Source organism: Bubalus bubalis, chromosome 10 (assembly GCF_019923935.1).
Source record: "Bubalus bubalis isolate 160015118507 breed Murrah chromosome 10, NDDB_SH_1, whole genome shotgun sequence".
In the NCBI taxonomy this organism is placed as follows: Eukaryota; Metazoa; Chordata; class Mammalia; order Artiodactyla; family Bovidae; genus Bubalus; species Bubalus bubalis.
Window position 1 is genome coordinate 84,982,392 of NC_059166.1, and position 16,334 is coordinate 84,998,725.

At 38.8% G+C, this 16,334-nt stretch overlaps 1 protein-coding gene across 4 annotated transcripts in view; it reads left to right on the forward strand.

The window, feature by feature from the left end:
* The first annotated feature begins 5,785 nt into the window (after nt 1-5,785).
* Nucleotides 5,786-16,334, forward strand: part of LCA5 (lebercilin LCA5) — a 53,931-nt gene continuing 43,382 nt past the window's right edge. For 2 of the 4 annotated variants that reach the window (XM_025294838.2, XM_025294840.2), the window contains exon 1: nt 8,663-9,494. The gene's annotated coding sequence lies outside the window, so the exon portion shown is untranslated. Of the gene's footprint in view, nt 6,745-8,659; nt 9,495-16,334 lie in introns of those variants that run through there. The other 2 variants (XM_025294839.2, XM_025294841.2) reach the window with 2 other exon arrangements.

Consider the following 16,334-nt stretch of genomic DNA (forward strand, 5'->3'; position numbering starts at 1 on the left):
GTCACTTATTTTAACAGAATCTCCTGTGGGTTATTTTCAGTCGAGAACAGGCAAGTTATCTACTAAGGAAACTACATTATTCTCCCTTTCACATTGAACAATGTGAATACAAATAGAATTACATTTTCCTTCAATGCTAGTACAAAACTGTGTTGAAGACAGCATTTTGATCTATAAGTTGACTTACTTAAAGATGTAATGTGGCAGAACAAAATATGAAAACATGTATTACAAACTAGCTTAAAACAACTTTGGGTTTAGTTCTTTTTATGCAAGACAAAACTCAGATGGTAAAGAATCTGCTTGCAATGCAGGAGACCAAGATTCAATCCCTGGGTCAGGAATATCCCCTGGAGAAGGAAATAGCAACCCACCCCAGTATTCTTGCCTGAAGAATCCCATGGACAGAGGAGCCTGGTGGGCTACACTCCATGGGGTCACAAAGAGTGACAGGACTGAGCGACTTTCACTTACTCCCACACTCAGGCAAAACAAAAGCAACGCCCCCTCCCCCATACAAATAGACTCCATGAAATTGAGAAACTATTAGTGATTTACTCACCAATTATGAAATAAAAATACTAGTAAATATCTCAATACTTTTCTTTCTCCACTAACAAAATAATTAACTTGTAAATTTCAAAGTGATCAAATAAAATTTATCCTTTAAAGAAAAGTATATTAGTCACTCAGCCGTGTCCAACTCTTTGGAACTCCATGGACTGTAGCCTGCTAGGTTTCTCTGTCCATGGATTTCTCCAGGCATGAATACAGGAGTGGGTAGGCATTCCCTACTCCAGGAGATCTTCCCAACCCAGGGATCAAACCCACATCTCCTGCATTGCAGGCAGATTCTTTACCATCTGAGCCACCAGGGAAGCCCTTATTTAAATAAAGCAATAATCAAACGGTATCAGCCTTTCTGTACTTCAAAGGCAAATAATAACAACAATCGGAGTAAATTTGTTCTTATACGAGGAGACCACTTTCTGTGTCTCCAATTTTACTGTTCTTTAATCAAATTGCCAACATCCGCTGGATCATCGAAAAAGCAAGAGAGTTCCAGAAAAACATCTATTTCTGCTTTATTGACTATGCCAAAGCCTTTGACTGTGTGGATCACAATAAACTGGAAAATTCTGAAAGAGATGGGAATACCAGACCACAGTGACCTGCCTCTTGAGAAACCTGTATGCAGGTCAGGAAGCAACAGTTAGAACTGGACATGGAACAACAGACTGGTTCCAAATAGGAAAAGGAGTACGTCAAGGCTGTATATTGTCACCCTGCTCACTTAACTTATATGCAGAGTACATCATGAGAAATGCTGGGCTGGAGGAAGCACAAGCTGGAATCAAGATTGCTGGGGGAAGTATCAGTCACCTCAGATATGCAGATGACACACCCTTATAGCAGAAAGTGAAGAACTAAAGAGCCTCTTGATAAAAGTGAAAGAAAAGAGTGAAAAAGTTGGCTTAAAGCTTAACATTCAGAAAACTAAGATCATGGCATCCGGTCCCATCACTTCATGACAAACAGATGGGGAAACAGTGGAAACAGTGTCAGACTTTATTTTTCTGAGCTCCAAAATCACTGCAGATGGTGATTGCAGCCATGAAATTAAGACACGCTTGCTCCTCGGAAGGAAAGTTATGACCAACCTAGACAGCATATTAAAAAGCAGAGACATTATTTTGCCAACAAAGGTCCACCTAGTCAAGGCTATGGTTTTTCCAGTGGTCATGTATAGATGTGAGAGTTGTACTATAAAGAAAGCTGAGCGCCAAAGAATTGATGCTTTTGAACTGTGGTGTCAGAGAAGACTCTTGAGAGTCCCTTGGACTGCAAGGAGATCCAACCAGTCCATCCTAAAGGAGATCAGTCCTGGGTGTTCATTGGAGGGACTGATGTTGAAGCTGAAACTTCAATACTTTGGCCACCTAATACGAAGAGCTGACTCATTTGAAAAGACCCTGATGCTGGGAAAGATTGAGGGCAGGAGGAGAAGGGGACGACAGAGGATGAGGTGGTTGGATGGCATCACCGACACAATGGACTTAGGTTTGGGTGGACTCTGGGAGTTGGTGATGGACAGGGAGGCCTGGCGTGCTGCAACTCATGGGGTCACAAAGAATCGGACATGACTGAGTGAATGAACTGAACTGATATCTCAGTTTTCTGAAGCCATTCAATTTCTTTCTTTTTTTTTTTTTCCTTTTCTTTTTTTGGTTGTGCTGGGTTTTCATTGCAACTTTTCTAGTTGTGGTTTGGGGGCTTAGTTGCCCCACAGCATCTCAGTTGGGGATCTCAATTCCCCAACCAGGGATGGAACCTGTGTCCCCTTCATTGGAAGGCAGATCCTCAGCCACTGAACCACCAGGGAAGTCTCTGAATTTCTTTTAAGCACCTGGTGTATTAGATTATATTTTAAAGTTAATACTATGTGCTGACAATCTACTATTTACCTGGAATTTATTAATGAATTTAAAATTTTCTAGCAATATATCACGAAAAGTTAAATTTAGAATTTTTGAATTTTGCATTATGTATCATATATCTAGGTAAAATACACACAACTGTGACAGTATTTTTTTTTTTAATTATATAATGGACACCTGAATTTTAGCTAAGAATAATTATATGCTGGTGAACTTTCTAATTTGTGATTATTTCTAGTATGGCCATTTTAAATTATAGTTGTAATTTCTGGATTGTCTACAGTTGCAAAGTCTACTTACTACTCTTCCTATTAATTTCATGAAGCTTCTAACAAATTGTTCAAACACTTTATAGTTTCCCCCTATGGAAAATGGGAATAAGTCTTTTCATAAACATTTCTAGGAAATTTTTCATTAATTTCATCTGTATCATTGGCCATATAGCATTAAACAAGGCAATCAGAGTACTGCAAAAAATTAACATTCAGTTAAACTGGAGATATTGCAATACCAATGTAAGCCCAAGAGTATTAAAAATAAAACTCTAAAGTGCTTAATGATTATTAGAAAAATTTTTCATAAATATAATCTTTAAAAACAAGAAGCCTGATTACTGTTGATTATAATTTCAAGTGGCAGAAATATAAAGGTGTAGTTTTATTGATTTTGGTTCCTTTTATTTTTGAAAAGCAGAATTCTATGTAGTGTAGTGAAATGAGATGGCAAATGGTATAATCTTAGGAAATTCCAGTCTTATCAGAATATCAAAATCATGTAAAATCACATAAAAACATCTGAAATTATCTCCTATTTTGGGATAACCTAGTTCAATAAACTGATCTCTAACTTCTGTATGCTTATAAATTCTTTTGATCTTTTTCCTAGGTCCAATAAATTGATAGTCACTGTTATTTCAAATATGATAAGAATGAATGAAACTCTACATTGTAAAGATCTTGAAAATGTGTCACATCCAATTAGACAATTTTATGGAGACTCCTAAACTTTTCAGTTCTTTCTTGCTTTCCAGAAACTCTTACCAACTTGTTGGTGAAACATATTAAAGGCCTTAAATTTGAAACCTGGAATTTAGCTACCTTGACTTAAATCTTGGTTCAACCACTTACTACTTTAGTATCTAGTGGTAGGTCCTTTAACCTCACAGAATCTTTTTCTTCATGTAGAACAATGAATAACAATACCCATCTAGTATCTGAATGAAGATAGAATGAGATTACACTATCAAATTGTGATGGCTGAATAAATATCGTTCATTCTCAACTGTCTTTGAGTGCTAGCAAACCCGTTGATTCTGGAGACTTTTTTTGTCTTTCGGGTTTTTTAAAACCTAACTACAGCATGTTTTTTGACTATACAACTTCCTTTAAAAGTAATCCACTGATGCGTTTAGTAAACTATGTAGTATTAACTTTAACGGAGTACTAACTAGTGAGATATTTTAATGAAGAGTATTAGCATTTAAACAAATTAATGAAAAGTTATTTCAGTGCATTTTCTGATATTATCATTTTCACTAACAGATAATTATTTTTCTTCAAACGATTATTAGCACATAGAGAAAATTACATTTAATTATGATATTGTTTGGGCTTCCCAGGTGGCACTAGTGGTAAAGAATCCACCTGCCAACATGGGAAACATGAGAGACAAGGGTTCAATCCCTGGGTGGGGAATATTCTCTGGAGGAGGGCATGGCAACCTACTCCAGTATTCTTGCCTGGAGAATCCACATGGACAGAGGAACCTTGCGGGTTATGGTTCATAGTGTTAGGGGAAGCACACTGATTGAAACTGCCCATCCTGGCCAGGCACCATAGTAATCATTTGCATGAGTTGTTTTATGACAGGAGATCCTGATAAGGAATAGGGTACTAATAAGCCACCACCAACCAGAAGAGTTCGGGAAAGGTCTAAAGGAGACACCACGTGTCCGTCCACTTCCCAGAATCCCTCTCGCTAGCATCCATCTTGGCTGAGCGATGCATGTACCCCCAGGAAAGACTCTGAATTAGAATGATTGGCCAAAGACCACCCTGAAACTAATCCCATCACCATAAAACTGGCGACTGTGAGCCACGCGGCAGAGCAGTTCTCCTGGGTTCCCTTACCCTACTGCTCTCCACCCAGGTGCCCTTTCCCAATAAAATCTCTAGCTTTGTCAGCACATGTGTCTCCTCGGACAATTCACTTCCGAGTGTTAGACAAGAGCCCAGTTTCGGGCCCTGGAAGGGGTCCGCATTCCTGCAACAATAGGGTGGCAGAGTCCGACAGGACTGAAGCGACCACGCAGGCACATATGGCACATTGTTTAAATGGGTTAATCTTTAACGTGAAATGAAATATATTGATAGGATAAAATGAAAGGTGTGAAACAGTGTAAGCCTAAAACAAGGCCAAGCAAGAAACGGAATTATCATAATCCACGGTCAGAAGATTGATTAGAAACACCTTTGCCTTCAAGAACTAGATTGTCTGCAGAATGGAAGTTTTAGACCTTTTAACAATGGTGAGACGGCGGAGTGGGGTGGTAAAACCATCTTGATAATCAGAAGGCTTAGAAAGGCTTAAAAGAACCTTCATCACAAAGAAATTTTTTTTTAACCTTCCTCGCCTCACGCAATTAATGCCGTTTAATACACTGTCCATTATTTTTAAAGGGAAAATATGCCTACAGCAGCTCTTAATAGTTACTGGCATGCGCCACAGACGTTTCCTTTAAAAAAAAAAAAAAAAAAAGCGCAAATGTTTCATATGTCATTCCATCTCAAACCCTTTCTAAAACACGGGGCGCTTTCGTCTTTCACGAAAGCCAGGACTTCGAGGCAGAAGAATCATTATGGTTACTCTACATCCTCTTGAAAATCAGCAATTTCAGTGCTAAAAACGGAGAAGCGACTGGCTTTTTCTAATTTCAAACCAAGTGATTTCCAAAAGCGATCTGAGACAATTTTCAATGTTTTCAATTAGGCAGTGGCTCACTTTTACAATTCACTTCACCAGAGGCCTTCACCTCCCAGCCACCCACGAAGACCCTAGACCCTCCTACGGCCACGACTGGCTCCGCGCAGCCTAAAAAGGGCCGGGCGCGCTTCTCTGGGCTGCGGCTTACACAGCTTCGCCCCTCTTCTCTGCCCCACAGCTAGAGCGGTCAGCCAATGGCCGCCTTCCCTTGTACGCATCATTCCGCCTTCCAGTTCCACCGAAGCCAATGGAAAGAGCCAATGGGCCAATGGAATCCTGTAGCAACAGAAGCCAATGGGAGGTCGGGGGCGGGCATATCATTGGCTGCGCGCGCCCCGCGGTGCAGTCTGGGCCTCCGCCTCCGTTACCCTGGAGCCGAAGTCGCCGCGCCGCGGCCGCCCACGGCTGACTGTCTCCGCCCCTGCTCTGGCGCCGTGTTCAAACCTCCCGCACCCCGGTCCCCTCCGCCCCTGCCCCGCTTCTTCCCCTGCCCCTCCCCCCCCCCCCGCAGCGAGTCAGGCACCCCCACCCCCTCTTTAGCCGACAGACGCTGAGGCCCCGCGAAGAGAAGGCAAGGCTGCGGGCGCCGAGTCCGTGCTGAGGAGGGGCCGGAGGGGGTTGGAGGTGGGCTTTGGGGTGGGCGTGGAGACGGGGGGAGTTGGGGGTGCGGGGCGAGGCCGGGCTTTAGGGGCGCTGGTGAGGTGGCTTTCGTGGACAGGCGCGTGCGAGTGGACTTGTTAAAGGATTAGGGATGGGGGAGGATTTGGGGACGCGGGGAAGAGAAAGCCCCTAGGAAAGTAAATCTCCAGCCCGGCACTAGGAGGGTCCCGGGAAGAGGGGAATTTGAGGGGAACGAGTTGGGGGGAAAGGTTGATTTGGTGATTGGGAAGAGAAGGAAGGGAACGCATTGCAGGAATGCTTAGGGGTTCAGAGTTATTAGAAAACCCCAGAGGCCTGTAGACTGAAGATGGGAAAGGAGGACCAGAGTCAAGAAGGGGAAAGAGGCTGTGAGGCTTTGGGTAGCTCTGGGATGATAAATGATGGGAAATGAAGACTGGTTAGCGTGGAGAGGATCTTTGGTGCAGGCTGTGAAATTTTTATGAATCCTTCAGAGATCGATGAGAGGAGGAACGAGTTGGCCCCCCAAAATGCCTTTTGGCGTAGATGAGTTGGAGTGGGTGCTCAGACACTTGGTGTTTTAAGTTGGCAGGACCACGGGATAGTGTTTTAATAGTGGTGAAGAACACGGGTCCGATTCACCTGAGCCTCATCTGCTCTCTTGGACTCACCTGGGCTTAATCCCCTCTCATTATCTCACCTGAACGTAAATCCCTCTCATGCACTTTGCGGACTTGGATAATCTACAAACATCAATTAGTAACAGATTCCTGGCTGGGAACAAATTAGTAGCATCATATTTTCCCATTTCAGAATGGGAATGGTATAGATATCCTGAAGATTAAGTTTATTGAGACTGTTCACATCTATACCTACATAAGTGAAAAAAGAATTGGATATTAAATAGTCTGCTCTGAGTGGTGATTTTCAGTCGTGGAGCACCCCCCTGAAAGTCTGAAGAAAGTTTTGGCTCCTGTCTCTACAAAAGTACACTTGGGCACCTACATGTTTATGATGGTCCTTTACTTCAGGTTAAGAGTTTGGATTAGGTATCTCTTTGGGATCAAAGTCATCATTTAAATGATTTTTGTTGTTGTTGAAGGGGCTTCATGCAATTTGGAAAACAGTAAAACAGAAGGATACAGTTCTGGAGATTTCTTTACTTTTTTTCTCACTTTAGTGTGGTTATTATTTTAATCTTTTTCAGTTGTAGTTTTACATTTAAATTTTATATTACTGTTCTAAGTATTTCACTTTAGGATTTTGCTGAATGTTGACTTGCATGTTTATTCAAAACATGAGAGGAAATAATGTTTTGATTCTCTTAGGTTGACAGAGTGTCATTTTAGATGTCAGAAACTAACTGTGACTTCATAAAAGTGATTTTTCTTTTGTCAAGAGTCGCATCTCTTCTGTTAAACAATCATGGAATCATAATTCTGTATGACACAGTAGAGGACTGTTAGGATAAACATGCTAATCTCTCTCCTGGTTCTTCTCCTGCCTGTCATTCCTCATCTCCTGTATGGAATCCTCCTTTATCCACCACTTAATTATTGTGTTTCCTCATAATTCAGTCTTCTGCCTTCTGTTCACTCTGTGTTCTTTTCTTGGCTGAGTTCATTCTCAGGCTTTTGATAGTCTTTTCTTCCACCTTCCATATTTTTGTCAATATACAATGCATTTTTTATTTTAAATCTCTTTCCTGGAACACTTGAGGTAGCTACAAATTTATATAATTGATTTTTTGGTATTTTCACATAGAGTTCCCATAGGCATCCTCAACTCACTGTGTCTGATATCAAACTCATCAGGTTTCCCCACCAAATCTGTACTGTTGAATGGTACCATATTCACCCAATTTTTCAAGGGTTTATTTAGGTTAGTTCTCCTCCATATATAATTGGCCTCAATGTCCAGTTTATTTTACTTGATAAACATGTCTAAATCAATTCTGCATTCTGTATTTCTAAGTTACCGAACCTTAGTTCAAACTTCTATCATTTGTCACCTGATCTCAAGGCCAGTTGTTATTATTCCTTAAGCTTTATGGCTCTCCAGTTCTTGGGTTGAGGATGAATCATTGTATTTTTGAATAGTTGTCAGATCTTTGTCAGTGTGGTTATTTTAATCTTATTGAAGATCCTTTGCTTTCAATGAACTTCAGTCGCTCAGTCGTGTCCGACTCTTTGCGACCCCATGAATCGCAGCATGCCAGGCCTCCCTGTCCATCACCAACTCCCGGAGTTCACCCAGACTCAAGTCCATCGAGTCAGTGATGCCATCCAGCCATCTCATCCTCTGTCGTCCCTTTCTCCTCCTGCCCCCAATCCCTCCCAGCATCAGAGTCTTTTCTAGTGAGTCAGCTCTTCGCATGAGGTGGCCAAAGTACTGGAGTTTCAGCTTTAGCATCATTCCTTCCAAAGAAATCCCAGGGCTGATCCCCTTCAGAATGGACTGGTTGGATCTCCTTGCAGTCCCAGGGACGCTCAAGAGTCTTCTCCAACACCACAGTGCAAAAGCATCAATTCTTCGGTGCTCAGCTTTCTTCACAGTCCAACTCTCACATCTGTACATGACCACTGGAAAAACCATAGCCTTGACTAGACGAACCTTTGTTGGCAAAGTAATGTCTCTGCTTTTGAATATGGTATCTAGATTGGTCATAACTTTCCTTCGCATAAAAATCCTTCTTGTAATGGTCTCTTACACTTAACTCTGTCTTACTTATTATTATCAATACTTTATCACTACTTCCAGTCAATACAGTCATTTTAAACCAGCATTGTCCAATAGAAATATAATGTGAACTGTATATATAATTTTCAGGATCAGCACAAGAAATACATACAGGTGAAATTAATTTTAATAATATGTTTTATTTAACCCAAGATATCCAAAATGCTGTTTCAATACATATTGAATATTAAGATTATTAGAGGTATTTTATGTTCTTTTCATGTACTGTTTTCAAAATCCCATGTATATTTTTTACTTAACAGCTTATTTCTGTTCTAACTGTATTTCAGGTTCTCAGTCATCACTGTTTTGGACAGCACAGTTATGAACTATTTGCAGTTTATCTCATGCCTTTTACTTCTGCACATGTTGTTTCCTCTTACCGAAATAGGGTCTTCCTTCATCAACTGTCTTCTTTTGCTAACCTTAGCTGTCATCTTGCCCCCACAGAACACAAATACACAACCCAAATCATACTTGTACTTGACCTCTGCTAATACCAAATAACTCAATTTTAGGCATTTTATCCTCTGGCAGTCTTCCCAAACTCCCTTCTGTCCTCTAATCATAGTTTTGAGTTTCCTCAGCTTCCGTTACTTCCCTTTATCATTAGTATTTAATACTACTTATCTTTCTTTTCAGGCTGGAAGTTTCTTAATAGGCATCAGCTGTCTCATTTTTGTGTCTCCAGCTTTATCCATAGTTCAGTGCCTGCTGGTAGGTATTCAGTAAATGCCGAATGAATGAATATTCTGTGTTTTTATTTGACTGACTGAAGTTTGGGAATCATACTGTAGTTAAGATGCTTTAGTTTGACCCATGTTTCAGTGTGCTATTTAAAAGAAGTTGATTATACTTTAAATCTTAAGTCTAACCTTTACTGTGATCTGACCTAGAGTCTAGAAAACTATACTTAAAACTTAAACACAGTTTGATTTTTAACCAAAAGTCGGTGTTGTGTAAATATATGTAGAATAAGGAACCACTTAGCAACATCCTAGAATGTCGAGAAGTAGAGGAATGGAAACACTTTACTTGTTTCTAATCATTTCTTCCTTATAGGAGAGAAAGATTTATAGCTTTAATGCAGCAATATTGTTTTTACCTTAATCTCATCTTCAGCTATTTGTGGTTTTGGTGGGAGAGAGGGTAGATATTGCTCATATCTTTCTCTCCTGGTTCATTTTTATTTCACTCATCTAGTTGGCTATTATGTGAACTCATTTTGGCAGCAGAGGTAGCCAGGTAGCAAAGTTTTATGCAAAGAAGCTCAACACAGGGAAATGACAGGAAATTAACAGTTCTTTGATTTTACATAGGTTGGTTTTTTTTTTTTCTTAAAGTCACGTGGATCAGACACTTATTATGATATTCAGTATACAGTGGACTCTACAGCTTTGGTTTACTTTCTGATTCATTTGAAACTGGATTTGTATATCCTTTATAGGAGGCAATTCTGTTACTGCAGAAGCTTGTGGTAATCTTTTTCTGACTTGTGACATGTACTACTTGGGACTTTTAAAAGATGAGTTGGAAAATGATACGTGCTAGATTTGATGGCTTTCTAGCATTGCCACAGTAGCACTCCTGGCCACTTTTGGAAGGTATACAATTCTTTGAAATTGAAATTGGACAAGATTTATAGTTTTTGTTTTCATCTGGTTACCCTTGTACAATTAAGAGAAACAGATGAACAACTGTTAACTGACTCATTCTATGTTACAAAAAATTAGTTTAAATTAGCTGGAGAGCTGTACCTGAAGTATAAATCTTCAGTGTTCTCTGTTGATAATTTTTTAAGAAAAAAAATTTTATTCACTTAATATGACTAGTTTATATTAGTCTAATAGAAATGTTTGTAACTCAGGTGAAATTTATTTTGTCCGAAGCCCTATAGGTTATTTCCATCATTTAAAAGTAACCCAGTAAGAATATTCCAACTTTATGATGGGAATGGCTCAGAGCAAAACTTTTGACTTGTTCATTTTCTCCCTTCTTAGGTATTTTAGAGATGTATGTAAGTCTTATACAATTAGTTGAATGTGGGACGATTTAATTATTTCCTTTAAAATAGAAAGGTTCAAAATAGCATTATAGATTAATCATTCACTTCACAAAGATTAATACATGGTATTATGATTATTCTGGTGAACTAGACAGATAAGATTTCTGTTCCTATGGGTCTTATATTTAACAGGAAGAGACAAATGTGAGATTATTGCCAATAGTAACGAAGTCTGTGAAGAAAATAAAGCAGAGTAATCTCACCCTTGTGAAATTCTAAGGGAAGGTCCTAGGTAAAAGGTGCAGCAGATCTCTGAGTTGGTGACATGTTTAGCACGTTAGATGCACAAAAGAATGCCACTGTGGCTGCAAAAGATGAGGGGAAGAAATAAGACATGAGGTAAGGATGGAGAAGTAGGCGGGAGGGCCAGATCTTACAGGAGTTTGTGGGTCTGGTTAAGGAGTCTGATGACTATTGGAAGCCACTGAAAGGTATTAAGTAGAAGGTCTGCTTGATGCTGTTTGATCTCTGTGTCAGGTAGCTTTCTGTAACTGGGGCAGCAAGAATGAAAGCAGGATATCAGTTAGGAGGCTATTGCGGAGAGAAGATGGTGGTTTGGACCAGGGCAGTAGCAGTGGGGATGATAAGGAATCATCCAATTTGGAATATATTTTGGAGATAAACCAGCCTGGTTTTACAGATGGTTTGGTTGTGGGATGTAAGATTAAGAAGAAATCCAGGATGATCCTTCGATTTGTGACATGGATAATTTAGTAGATGGAAATGCCATTTAATGAGGTCAGAAAAATAGGAAAGAGTTGGTGGAGTAGAAAGCAAGCAGATCATGATTTTGTATTGGCATGTTTAGATACCCAGCTGGAGTTGTCAAACAGGAAGGTGAATATATGAATCTGGAAGGCAGGGTAAGTGAGGTCTAGATGAGATCACCTAAGAGGAGAGTGTAGATAAAAGAGAGTCTAAAACATGGTGCCTTGTGTATTCCAGCCTTTAGAGATCAGAATGAGGGGACAGATTCAACAGAAAAGACGAAGAGATGGCCAATGAGGCAGTGAGAAAACCAGGAAAGAGGAGGCTATGGAAGTTATAAAGAGAGTGTTGTAGGAAGGAGGGAATGGGTAGTCTTTTCAAATGCTCTGTGAGGTCAAGGACAAATAGGACAGAAAATTGATTTTTGGATTTCTCCAGGGTGAACGTCATTGTTTGTTTTGATGAAAGTTATTTCAGGGGAATGGTCAAGATGAAAATCTGCCTAGTGCGAATTTAGAAAAACGTTGGGAAGGAAGTAGAGGTGTAACGTTCTAGATTATCATATAGTATGATGAGATAGCTGGATGGCATCACTGACTCGATGGACGTGAGTCTCAGTGAACTCCGGGAGTTGGTGATGGACAGGGAGGCCTGGCGTGCTGCAATTCATGGGGTCACAAAGAGTCAGACACGACTGAGCAACTGATCTGATCTGATCTGATAATATTCTAGTATAGATTGGGCTTCTGTGGTGGCTCAGTTGGTGAAGAATTGGCCTGCAATGCTGGAGACGTGCTTCGATCCCTGGGTTGGGAAGTCTATTTTAGTATAGATAGAATAGTCTTCTTTTATTGGAAGATTGGCATCGAGAAATTGGGTTGTAGATGCAATAGGGACCTGGAGCCAAGCAATAGCTTTATTAGAGCCTCTTTGTTAGTAGGAATGATCCAGTAAAGAGGGCTGAAATGCAGGTGTACAGTCCTTGAGATGGAGAGGAGGAGTGGGAAAGAAGGTAGGTGAGTTTAGCTCTTAAAAGGAGCAGCAGTGCTTCTTCAGTTTTAGTAGGAGAGCGCCACAGAACCATGTAGTTGCAGATGGAGGCGCCTTTAAAGATAAGGTAGTTCTCACCTGATTGTTGCTATTGAAATATTGAATAGGTCCCTCAACTAAGAGTCAGAAAACTTGTAGTCCATTTCAGATTTTACTAATTTAACTCTGTGACCTTAGGTAAAATGCCATCTTGGGTAAATCACTTTGTTTTTCTGGGTCTTAGTTTCCTTAATCTATGCAAAGAAAGGACCGATTTCTCAGGGTTCCTTCCAGTGCTAAATTGTTACGCAGTCTTGTATAGTAGTAATTCATGGGTTTTTATTTGCTTGTACTTTGTAGCAAAGTTATTGGTTATTATTCTAATACTTGCATTATCTTGTCTGTATCCATTTCTTGCCTTTCATCTTTTTGGTCTAATACTTTGTGTATGTTCTTTAACTTGTTTTCCTGTTTGCTTGTTTGAACTGTTTTTTTCTGGCAGTAGTTTTAGCCAGGCAACTGTGTTTTTACAAGGACTAAGACCTAACTTTATAAAAGAAAATTTTCACGAGTGTCTAAATTTCTATTCTCTAGGAACACTTAGATCTTTGGATTGCAGTACATTCTAAGGAATGCTTGTTTGTTGTCATGAAGAATTGTAACATACTATGGGATACATATTTTAAAATATGGGATACATTTTTTGGCATAGATGCTAAGTAATCAGAAGTTTGGCAAAGGCAAGAAAAATATTGTCTATTGTTCCAGGGACGATTCTTTTTTTTTTTTAATTTTATATTGGAGTGTAGTTAATTTACAATGTTGTGTTAGTTTCAGGTGTACAGTAAAGTGATTCAGTTTACATATACATGTATCTATTATTTCTCAGGTTTTTTCCCCATATTGCTTATTACAGAATATAGAGTAGAGTTCCCTCTACTGTACACTAGGTCCTTGTTGAAAAAAAAAATTATCTATTTTTTATATAGTAATGTGTATATGTTAATCCCAAACTCCTGATTTATCCCTTACCCAGTGTTTCCCCTTTGGTAAACGTAAGTTTGTTTTTGAAGTCTGTGAGTCTGTTTCTGCTTTGTAAATAAGTTCATTTGTATCGTTTTTTAGATTCCACTTGTAAGTGACATCATATGGTACTTGTTTTTCTCTGTCTGGCCTACTTCACTTAGTGTGATAAATCTCTAGGTCCATCCATGGCATCCACTGCAAATGGCGTTACTTCCCTCTTTGAAGGGCTGAGTAATATTCCATTCTGTGTATGTACCTTATCTTCTTTATCTGTTGCTCTGTCAGTGGACACTTAGCTTGCTTCCACATCTGGGCTATTGTAAATAGTGCTGCAGTGAACATTGGGGCGCATGTGTCTTTTCAAATTATAGTTTTCTCTGCATATATAACCTGAGGCTGACTTTATCACTTTAAACAATATTTTCATGTAGTTAATGTGTAATATTTTTAGGGAATATATAAAGGATACATAGCATAATTTATTGTGATTTTTTTCTTAATCGGCCATCTTTGGTGGAAGAGCCAGACCCTACCTTAAAGGAACTCCTAGTGTGTTTTGCTCATCTTAATTTCCTCATTGTCTTTAAATGGCATCTGTAGCCATTAGTAATTTAGTAATTTTTGTTGACTGAATTGAATAGGTGTATGAATTGAATAGTAGTTTCATAAACTTTGGAAAAGTGATTGCTTGTATCAAGTTCTCTTAAAAGTTTGAGACTTATTATTAGGAATAATTAGACAAAGATGACTCATCCTGTGGCTGATTGATGTTGATGTATGGCAGACACCAACACAACATTGTAAAGCAATTATCCTCTAATTAAAAATAAATTTAAAAGAAAGAAATAGCCATTTACTTAAAACAAAGAGTTATACTTGCTGTTAAAGACGTAGATCTGACCATATGTATTTTTCTTCTAGTTGAAGACAACATTAAAATCATATTAAGGATAAAAGAGAATAAACCTTAACATTGAAAGGATGATAGAGTACCCTCAGTGGATGAGAGATTATTAATACAACACATTTCTGAAACAGGAAAGGGAAATGATGCATGGAACAGATTAGAACAGAGAGAACTATGTCACAAGATACTCAAGAGGGAAAGAAGTATTTTGATGTATCCTGCAGATTCTCAGAGAATCTTAGGATTTAAAAAGAAAGGAAAAATTAAAAATGGGAAGAAAGAATAATTGAAAAACTATGAATGGAATAGTTGTGTCTCAAGCCTGTGCACATCAACAGTGTGATTCTCTCTGCCCTTCACCCCTTCCTCTCTTTCCCATTAAAAAATACAGACGTAGTTTCTTCTGGAAATGAAAACAAAGATAACGCTTAAAAAGTAGAGTTGCCATGGTGGACATTTGTGTTTGGAGATAATCCCTCCTCTTTGCTAGCTTTCAGTAAGTCCCCCATATAGTGCTGGTTCTCTGCTGTTTATCCTGAAGCAACGTGTGCTTGTCAGGAGGCCATGCTCACGTGCAGTTTTGTTCATCCTTCTTCTTTCCTATGGGTGACCAAAAATTCACAGAAATAAAATCGGCAGGATTTAAAAAGCCTAGGCTAACAAAGTGAAAAACTGTAGCTATGTGAAACAGATAATTTCTGCATAGAAGAGATCTTAAAGAAAATGTCTAGAGTGTTCTCAGGGGAAGGAAAAAAACGTATTGCCTCATTAAAGCAAGAATAGAATAATTGTTTAAAAAAATCAAAACAAGAAAGAGTTCTTAGAAACTAAGATTTTTGCACAAATTCAAAAATCCTGGATGGTTTTGAAGATAAATTGAGTAAATGTCATTGAAAATAGAACAAGACAAAGAAAGAAAGTCTGTTATTTAACCAGTAGAAGTTTAAAAAAGAGTAAAGGGAAAGTCAATGATCAAAAATGTAACCTAAGCACAATAAGGAAGAGGGAAGCAAAGGGCAACACAATGAAAAAAAAACCTCACACCTATGTGTGCATCTTTGTGACATTGCAGTATAGCAAGAGGAAAGGTCCTAAAGGCAACTAAGGAGTTTTGTTTTCTTTAAAGATTACCTGTAAAGAATGAGAATCAAGTGGACATAACTAGAGTGTAAACTCCGTAAGGCAGAGATTTTTCGTTGTTTTTTAATTTTTTCATTATTATTGCATAATGAGAGTACAAGAAACATATGTTGAATAAAAGAACGACTGTCACATCCCATAAGCGGCTCTGAGGTTTTAAAGACAGTGGAGCGGTGTCTCCAAAATTCTGAGAGAAAATGACTTAGAATTTGGAATCTAGAAAAATAATCAAGTATGAGGCAAAATAAAGACATTCTCAGGCACACGAAGACTCAGAGCTTTCACTTCAGATAACCCTTCCAGAAGAAGTTGCGTGGAAGTATGGAGCAGTGAAACACAATGAAAACTAATAAAAATGACATGGACTACTAGAAAAGGTATATTAACACAGAAGTACAATACAAATAATTCCAGAATGACAGTGGTACAGCAAGTAGAAAGTAATTAGTTTAAGTTAGAATAGGAAATTACTCCAAGAAAAAAATGTCTTTAAGAAGAATAACAGATTTCAGGCTACAGATAGAATGTCTAAGAAACTGATAGATATCAGTAACATGGTAAGAAGGATGTGTTTTTTCTTTCAAGAAAAAAGGACAGCAATTCTAGAGAAAAAACTCTGCATAACCAACATGTAGTTGCATGTTGCAGCCATTTAAAAATGAGATGTGAGTCAAATCCTTAT